Source organism: Cnephaeus nilssonii, assembly GCF_951640355.1.
Source record: "Cnephaeus nilssonii genome assembly, chromosome: 12".
Lineage (NCBI taxonomy): Eukaryota > Metazoa > Chordata > Mammalia > Chiroptera > Vespertilionidae > Cnephaeus > Cnephaeus nilssonii.
In genome coordinates, this window is record NC_137083.1 from 76,466,428 (window position 1) to 76,476,530 (window position 10,103).

Genomic DNA, 10,103 nt, shown 5'->3' on the forward strand with positions numbered 1-10,103 from the left:
ATTTTTAAGGAACTTCTCTAAAAAGAAGTAACAATTTAAAAAAAAACAACATAGGTATAACATTTTTAAATGTCAATACATACTTATCAATAATCAATTTAAATGTAAGTGGATTAAATGCTCCAATCAAAGGGCATAGGATAGCTGAATAGATGAGAAAACAAGACTGATATATATGCAGTATACAAGACACTCCCCACAGAATGAAGGACACACAAAGACTGAAAGTAAAGAGATGAAAAATATATTTCATGAAAATTAAAATTAAAACAGAAGCTGAAGTAGCATACTTATATCAGACAACATACAATTTTTGACTCTGTGGACCACCTTGGATGCCCAGTGACTCCCAGTATCTTTCATGTCTCGCTTTTGCTCTTCAATGTACGCTTGAACTTTGGACAGGTAGCACCTGTGCTCTTCTGGGGTGCTGTCTCTTCCTCCTTGGGACATCTGTGCATTGCAGAAGAGGTCGTTTGTGTAGAAGTTACCCCAGTTATCCCTCTCCAAGTTCTCTACCACAGCCATCAGCTCCTCCAGCTGCTCCCTCTGCTCTTCCCTGGTGGCCCAGTTGTTGAAGCCACAGTATCTCCTCCCACACTCCTGGATCAGGATCCTCAGGCTGTGGTTGTCCGTATTGATTACGAACTCATCCAAGGACCCACTCCCTAAGTCCTCCTTGTGGGTGAAGAGGACCACCACATGTCTCATGGCACCTGCCCCAAAGACCTCCTTCACCCTCCTCACTGCCATCGTGTCCTGGGCAGTGAAGCGCCCCAGCTCTGTCACCAGCAGCAGCACATGGGGCCCTGGGGCTGAGAGCAGGTAGCAGTCCCCGATGTCCTTGTACATCTCTTGGTCCTAGGACTTTGCCTCAAAGATGGAGGGTGTGTCATCCACCAGGACATTTCTGCCATTCCACCTGGCATGTCCTGGTCACAGCCTGGGCTCCCAGCCTGGACACAAACAAAGGCTGGCAGAGGATGCTGTTCCCAGTGACACTTTTTCCACAGCCGGATTTGCCCACCAGAATGAGCCTCAGTGAGGAAAATGATGCAAGCTGGTTATCTTCTACACTGCCTGAAAGAGAAAAATTGTGTATTTCATTAAGCTAGTGCTGCTTCCAATTTTTCAGTCATGGACCCTCATTGTATCTCATTAAAGCTGTGGACCTTCCTCCCAAGAAACTGTCATATCTAAATACACACAAAAGTTTCCAACAACTTTAGGAGGTTCTCGGATCATAGGAAGTCTACATAGGAAGCCTACTTTGGACCCATAGCCAACAGTAAGAACTGCTACACTGAAGAGGTTGCTCCAAGTCCTTCATTTAGACCAGGGAAGATAGTTTTTCTGAAAGTAAAGTGGTCCCTGCGTTTCTCCAGGGATGGTGCCTAGCCCATTTTCATGTTAAATGTGAAGTTAGAAGGAGGCAGAGGATAAGAAGTCACACATGGGAAAATATTACCACCTCTTTTTCACCCACAAATTCCCAGGAATGCTTGTATAGAAGTGCTCAACATATTCACCTAAACTTTGGGAGAAAAGGAAGTGTCAGCTATGACCTTCCACCAAGGACCAGCTGAGGGTCCCTGGGTCTCAGTTCTTTGGGTGGGGAGTTCTCTGCTTGAAATTGAGACAAGGTCATAGTTAATGTCAAAGGCAAAATCTGAGAGATGACTCAGGATGAGTGGCTGAAGAGGATGGAATTTAAGACCATTAGTAGTACATATGATGGAAAGATCTCCTACTTGGCTGGTTGAATTACTGGAAGTTAACAAAAGTAGTCTTGGAGAGGGCGACACTGAGCCAAGAGCTAAAACTTTCATGGGACCAAGAAGGGTGAGAACCCGGGGTGTCCTAGAGTTCTTATGAGCCCAAATGGATTCCAAGTTCATTGCAGTGTCCTAAAATCTATTATTTTATTTTTTTCTATTCTGTGTTGGTTCTTCCTTTTCTGCAGTGTTCTGGTTTTGTTTGTTTGTTTGTTTGTTTTTTGTAGCATACATGATTAGTAAATCTTTCTGGGAGATATTTCCATTTTCTGCTCAAAGTGGACAAGGAAAGATAAAATTTATTCACAATTCAGTTCAAAACCCTGCAACTTCTGACTTGAAGTTTCATTTCCACATTTCCCACACATCCTGTGCACGAAGAGCATCATACTGAAAGAGTCAGGTGGAGGTCAGGATGAAGATGGTGGGGAAGTTAAAGAAAAAATGAGCACTGACTTTTTATTATTCAGTTTAAAGTCACTGGTTTCTGTCACTGTGTTTGAGGTGAGGAAACGATGCCTCTTGAGGACTTGGAGGCTTTCCTTCGGCCTTAGCTCCATATTTGCTCTTTGGAAGTCCTTCCATCATCTTCTGGAATAAAAATAGAAAAATGATAAAAAGTAAGTGTCCACATGAAGATGGTAAGGCTTGAGGTCACCTCCAGTTCAGATTCCTAAGAATAATTTTCCGTCGAGAAACCATTTCCATTGCTAATTTCCTAACTCATATTATGCCCTCTCAAAAGTCTATGCATAACTTTAAGCAAACCTGGTGAAGCTAAGCACTGTGAATGCAATGCTTAGTCCCTTTCTTTCTGTCTCAACTTACAGGAAAGCAGGAAGTGTTTTAAAACCAATCCATTGCTTATGTCCGTCCAACTAAAAAAGGCATGAAGTGAAAAAAGCATTCTTTATGGAATCAGGAGGGGAACATTATTTTATTTTATGTTTTGGAATCAAAGTAGGCCAACGTTCTGAGAAAAGTACTACCCCTCATGTAAGTCCTTGAAAAAATCATGTCCCATATCCAACCTTCCCTATAAGTTTCTTCTTGGTCACTGGATACCCATGTGACACAAAGAGTGTTGGGCACTGGAAATTCTCATTATTTCAAACAAGCCAATGCCATTTACAGCAATGTAAATTTTTTTCTGTTCTAGCAAGTTTGTGATTAGCCCCCTGAGCAGTTGGTGGAGAGAAGGGGGTTCCATGGGCAAAGAGAAGGAATCAACACTGAGGACAAATTCAAGAAAAACTCACTTCCTGCTCAGTGTTTAATCAAATGTTTTGCCTGACTGGCTCTGAGGTCCTTGTCTCCCAGTGATCACCATTCTGTATTCCAGTAGATTTAAACAGAAACTGGCACAACCACTGGCATCAATTGGCATAAATGTCTCATTCAAATGAGGCATAATATTGTGTCACTCATTTTGTTGTTAGAAAAGACACGATGTTACATACCTAAGATGAGGTTATATTTACTTATTCAGTCTTAAATATTATGCAGTTATGAAAGAAGTTTGTAAGTGAACTTATGAAACAAAAATCCACAATTTGCAATGAACAAATGTAAGTATTTTGGTTTTTACTGCAGCTATTCTGTTTGATTAAAAAGTTAGCACATTACACATGAATTTCATTTATGTTTTTTGACTCCCCAGGCTTCTTTTCCCTCCCACTGTCATTCAGAGGCAACCAATATTCTGAGGATTTTATGTATCATCTCATGTGTATTTACACTTCTACATATACATGCATCTATAGGTAATGTCTAATATTGTTTTTGCATTTTAAACTTTTACATAAATGACATTATTCGTGTAAAATTTTATCCAATTATTTATTAACAAACTTTTAAGCCATTCCAATATATATGCTTCCTGCAAAATAATCCCCATATACTGCATATCTCTGTGCAAGAATTGATGGATGGCTTTCATCCAACTAGATATTGTCAATATGACTCAAAACCACTAAGCTAATTCTCACTGACACTAGCCAGGTGTGAGAAGTCCCCAAATCTGCACTTGCACTTGGTGATATTCCACTATTATTTTTTTTTATCACCTTAAGGACATACATAGTGATGTCTTCGTCCATTTACATGTCCATTTTACTGATTACCATTGAATTTAACAATGATTTTCATAGTTTGTTTGCTATTCAGGTAGCTTCTGTTACATACAAATATTTGCACACTTTTCTATTAATTTAGTGAGATTTTTTTTTTGGCCTTCCTTAGGTAAACCATCTATTTTCATATTTTTCTTTTTTCCTTTCTTCCTCTTTTGACCCTTTCTCACTTCCTTTGCTTAAGCCCAGAGAAGAGCATTGCCTCACACCCTCTTCCATAGGCTATCCTTGACCCTGAGAATTTATACTCTGGCTCTTGCTAACCCTGCTCAAATTCTATGATATTTTTCTACTCTAGATGATCTTTTGTGAGGAAACTGAGCAACAAATGACCTGCCCAAGGTCACACAATTGCCATGGAGCTAAGACTGAAAAGTAGCTCCTTTTGCCAGTGAATTCTCCTTGGTTCCACAGGAGGAAAAATTAATCTAAATAAGTGCACAGCCTCTTGGACCCCACACATACAATGTGGTTGTCCCATGGTCAGGACAAAAACTGAGGCTGACAAGCTGGAAGCCTGCCCTGAAACCAACACAGACAATTGTACTGCAAAATATTGGGTATATGCTTTTCCAAAATATGTTATTCAAAGAGAAAACCACAGGGGGAGGAGTTGCTCTAAATTGAAGCATTGCAGGTTAACACCATCTGGTGTTTATCTGTGTGACCCAAATGGACCAGGGTGCCTGACTCAGAAAGTCAATCAAACTCAGGTTACATTAGCCAAGATGCAGGGCAGTAGTTCTCCTGGACTGTCTTCTGAATGTGTCAGGCAGCAAGGGAGACATGTACCCACAGGGGAATGGACTTTTAGGCAGAAATTATCAAATAACAAAGTGTCCTGTTCTGAGAGAGTGACAAAGGATATTAATGAAGATGCTAAAATAAGTCACAAAGTATTAACATGACTGTAGCGCTAATCAGTTTGTCTCTGTGGTTAGAGCATTGTCCCAGGGACTGAAGGGTCCTGGATTCAGTTCAGATCAAGGGCACCTACCTCAATTGCAGGCTCAATCCCCTGTACCAGGAGGGGCATGTACAGGAAGCAACCCAATCAATATGTCTCTCTCCCACCAATGTTTCTCTCTCTTTGCCTCTCCCCCTCCCTTCCACTTGCTCTATAAATCAATGGAAAAATACCTGGGGTGGGGATTAACAAAAACCAACCAAAAATACAAACAAACAAACAAACAAACAAACAAACAAAACAGGACTGTAAAGCTTAAGGAAATACTGGGGGAAGCATGGCAGATCTGCAGGAATGTGGTACATGTCAATCTTGGATCAGACCAAAGCGGGACGACAGAGAATGGAGGCATATTCCTCGTCTAAAAGGAAAATTCTACTCATCTTCTCCAAAATGAGAGGGCAGTAGGCAGTGTGCAAGCAGAGGTTATAACAGCATTGGCAGGACAATAGGCAGGGATTGAAGGAAATAAACATAATGTAACTTTTGATTTTAAATTTACATGAGCCTGATTTTATCATGACGGTACCGAACCATGAGAAAGCAGGCTCCATCCTGCTGTTTTAGGAAAATCAAACTATTTCTTGTTGGCATTGTTCATAAGTGTCTCCTTCACTCATCTGCCACAGTCCCCATATTTCCTGTTTTTAGAGTCCCTTGTTTTATAGTTTAGTTTTTGGAATTTCTGGATACATCTCTTACAGAAAGTTCAGCAGACAAAAGGATTGTCCAGGTGCCCTGAAGATGAGTCTGTTTGTCATACAGCTGAGTCCTACCTCTTGTCAGAGGAAAGGTATGGGCTATTTGGGGGGAAATTGGGTGGTTTGCAGAAGGACAAAGTCCTAAGATAATGTGTACTCAGGGGTCTAGGACTTGGGGAACACATGGCTCAGTGGAGGTGTCACTTAAGAAGTTAAAATGGTAAATTGAGAAGATTGTCCCTATTTAATGGGGAACCTGGGTAGGTTCAATTTTCCCATCTGTGTAATGGGATAAGAATATTCATTCAGCTTCATGAAACCCTGTGAATCCCCATGAAGATCCCATGGACTAAGCAATCGTCAGTTAGCTAAAAAGCCAGGAACACTTTGGAATGTACTGGGGTGTGGGCACAGGGTGAATGTTTCCCACATCTGTTTCCCCACTGTCAACCACTGTTGCTCCTAGCAACACCGTCACCATCCCTTTTCACTGATGGATAAGCCCAGAAGTTGAGTAACTAGAAGTTGAAATCACACCAGCAATGAGTGGCTATCACTAGACCATGGGCTCTCACACTTCCAAGGCGCTGGGATCCTCTCCAGTACCCCCTTACCTGGCTCAGACCTGTGGGAGCTGTGTTCTGTGGCCTCGCTAATGTGCGCCCAGTTCTCAGGAAGGTGCATGGGGCAGACGCATAGGAAGCCAGGACTTTACAGTTACACAGGAGCTCCCAGGAGGCCGAATGTTCCAGGGCGAGACTGCTGGGAAGGAAGAAGAAAGGGGATTGCTGAATACTGCCCCCTAAGCCCCCACAACAGGGACAGGTCCTTGGAGTGGGAGCCAAACAGCATCTAGAGACCAGAGGGCTGGGGCTGTGTGCTGTGTCCCCTGTGTGCTTCCTGTCAGAGCCTGCCAGCTGCCAGGCCACCTCCCATTTCCTTTTAATGACTTGGTAAAATAAGCAATTTGTAGAAGAAGAGGCTATGCAGGCAGTGATGGGCCCCTAACCCCACAAGATTCAGAAACAGCCCCTGTGACACAGAAAAGTTTCTATGGGACACTAGCCTCCTGAACCCTATCCCCCCCACCCCACCCCAGCAGCCATCACAGGAGCACCTGCCCAGCCTTACTCCCCAAGGCCCTTCTCAAGGCTCTGCTTCTAGAATGTTCCTACTTGAGACAGACAGGTACTACTGATCCACAGAGGGCCTGGAAGACCAACTCTAAGAACTTGACAATGATGGGCGTCCCAACCCCAAGTGCTCGCTGCCCCCTCTCTGCCATCGGTCAGAGCAGCCCCGTGGGACTTAAAGGACTGGAGCATTATGTATGGGTTTATTCTGGTGACAACTGGGAGCAGGGCTGTCGTTCCTCTATTCGTCAGCTGACCGCACATTTAAGGCTGGAGCAGTGAACATAGAATAATTACCTTGCAAAGTGAAATGGAGAACACAATATGGGCTTAGGCTCCCATATCCTGTTGGTCAATTCTAATAGTTTTATTTGGTATATTTGCAATAAAGAAAACTCTTCTTATCGGTGCTGTTTTATACTGGTTATTAAACAAGAAATTGATTTATAGTATCACATCACCCAGGTGAAGTCAGAGGGCCTAACCTTGAACTCAGGGGGAAAGTTGTTTAAGGCACAGCCTGAAAGAACACTTTACTAGATGGATGGTGGATTGCAGCTGTTTTATAATAAGAAGATGCCGGTGCTAGAAAGTTCAGACAATGGTCAGTGGTCAGAAGTCCGTAACTAGGAACCTCATATAGAGGGGTATGGGGAAGTCAGCATCATCTTTCATTTTCCACACACTTGCTGATCCTATTTTACATTCCAGGCACTGTATTATCTAATGGGGGCAAAGATGAAAAAGGTCAGAATCAAAGTTTCTGAAAAAGAAAATCACTGAAGAAATGCTATTGATCATGAGGAGAAAAACTTATACATTCTCTAAGAATATACGCTTCAAATTATTGAGAGCACAATTTGAGAATCAGATTGGGGATGCCATGTGACATTTAGCCCCTCTCTTTGCAGTTTATATTAACACCTGCCGTTATCATTATAACATTTTTACAGTAATAATCATTGAGCACCAAACTTGAGTCTTCTTCCCAAGACAACTGACAAACAACTGGGAATTTCATGCCACTCTTTGTGCAATTGCCATCCCATTATGGCAGCTCTCTGAGGTCTTTCTATGAGTAAGCAAATGCCAAAATATTTTTTATTTTTAAATATTTTTTGTTGAAAGTATTACATATGTCCCCCTTTTTCCCTCATTGATCCCCTCCAACCTGCCCTTGCCCTTGGCCCAAGGCCTTCACCACCTTATTGTCTGTGGTCATGGGTTATAGCAAATGCCAAAATATTGAAAAACTCAACAATTTAAACAGACAGGTACTGTGGTCATCTTTGTATTATCAAGTGTACTAAAAAGACATGAGCTCTCCAGAGCTAAAGTTCTAGTAAACTTAGTCCTTATTATTTGGATATTTTTTTTATTAGTTGGAGATTTTTAGAATCTTATTTTTCAAAGGAGTTTATTCACAATAGAATGTGATCTCTGAGGCCCAGACATTTTTTAGAACTAACACAGAATCTTAGTCAAAATGAGACCTGAGAAGGGGAATTGAGGAAGATTCAGTTCAAAATTGTCTTGGGCCCTCGCCAGTGTTCTGAAGGCCCATGCACTGAAGGATCTCAGGATTGATTCCAGGTCAGGGGTACGTAACTGGGTTGCAGGTTTGATCACTTGCCAATGCCAGGGCTCCTGTTGGGAGGCAACCAATCAAAGTGTCTCTCTCATATCGATATCTTTCTCTTCTCTCTCACCTCCTTCCCTCCCTTCCTCTTTTTCTAAAGAAATCAATGGAAAAAATATCCTCAGGTGAGGATTAACAGTTAATTCAACACGACCATGTTCACAGCACTATACTCTCATTAGCTCCATCAGAAAGTGTCTTAATTTAAAAAATATAAAATATTTTAAACTATGCCATTTTCTTTTGGAACTGATCAAAGTAGTTTATTTTGTCTTAACAGAATTATGTAGTCACAAATAATTAAGTTATGATATTCGAGGACATATATGTAGTAAAACTATGGTACATCTACACAATGGAATACTACGCTGGTTTAAAAAAGAAGGGATTCTTACCATTTGCAGCAGCATGGATGGAACTGGAGAGCATTATGCTAAGTGAAATAAGCCAGTCAGTGAAAGAAAAATACCACATGATCTCACTCATTTATGTATAATAAAGAACATTATAACATGATAAACAAAAATATAGAAACAGAGGCAGAGAAGTATCAAACAGACTGTCAAATTACAGCAGGAAGGCTGGGGAGGGGCAGGGGAGGTAAGAGATTAACCGAAGAACTTGTATGCATGCATATAAGCATAATCAATGGACACAAGACACTTGGAGGGGTGAGGGCATATTTGGGAGTAGGGTGGGGGACAATGGGGAGATATGGACACATATGTAACACCTTAATCAATAAAATTAATTTGAAAAAAATGGATAAACAGGTGAGTAAAGAAGCACTTTATGTAAACACCTGTTTGGCTGGTAAAAATGTCCAGAAGGGCCAGTAAGGAAAATAAGTTCCAATTCTGATTTTTGTCATAGTTTGTCCTTAGGAAATTTCTTAACTCTCAGTAGATTATTTTCCTCTTTAAATCAAAGGAAGTTAATGATAATTATCCCTCATAGTTCATGAGGTTATTTTCATCATAAAATATTAAGAACCATCTATTCCCCCAATGTCAGCCCCTCCCTGTGCCCCTCAGGTCATCAATGGAATCCCTCCCAGGCTTGAAGCTCCTGAGTGGACCCAGCATAGCTGCTGAGGATGTGGAAAGCAGGAATTAACAGTGGACTTTTTTGCAGCCATGCTTCACAGAGCCCATCACTGCTGCAGCCAGCATGCCCCTCAGGTTCCCCACCCTTTGCAGCCCACCCAACCGGGTAGCCCACCTTGGGCCTTCATGGGCCCTTAACCACTTGTGGCATCAAAGTGCAGTGTAAAGGTGGGTCCTATGCATGGCTAAGATAAGGAAATGCCTTTTTTTTAAACTCTTCTCTCACATTCAGAGTAGAAATAAGGAAAGCGTTATTTATTCACTTGTTTGTTTGTTTGTTTGTTTGTTTGTTTGGTTGGTTGGTTCTTACACAACCTGAGGATGTCATCTGGTTTTCCAATGGTGTGGCCTTGAAGAACTTTCATGGGCTGGCCATCCCCTGTCAAACCCGATGGTACAGCCACCATTCTCACCTCTGTGGTCTGCAGCTTCTGCCAAAGGACTAGCTACTCCCTGGCTTCTCCAAGAGAAAACAGGAGCGTTTTGTTTTGTTTTGTTTTGTTTTGTTTTGTTTTGTTTTGTTTTGTTTTGTTTTGTTTTTGTAAGAGCCATAATGCATGCCAGAGAATGGAATGTAGGACATAAATGGAAGTTGTCAGTCTGCAACTCCAGGAGAGCCCTCACCAGAACCTAACTATGCTGCAACCTGA

At 41.8% G+C, this 10,103-nt stretch overlaps 1 pseudogene across 1 annotated transcript; it reads right to left on the minus strand.

Moving 5' to 3' along the window:
- Nucleotides 1–264: 264 nt before the first annotated feature.
- LOC307108113 (GTPase IMAP family member 5-like) lies at nucleotides 265–9,860 on the minus strand (annotated as a pseudogene). The gene is made up of 2 exons: nucleotides 9,764–9,860; nucleotides 265–1,080 (listed from the first exon to the last, which is right to left on the minus strand). The product of its transcript is annotated as a GTPase IMAP family member 5-like (transcript).
- Nucleotides 9,861–10,103: the final 243 nt, after the last annotated feature.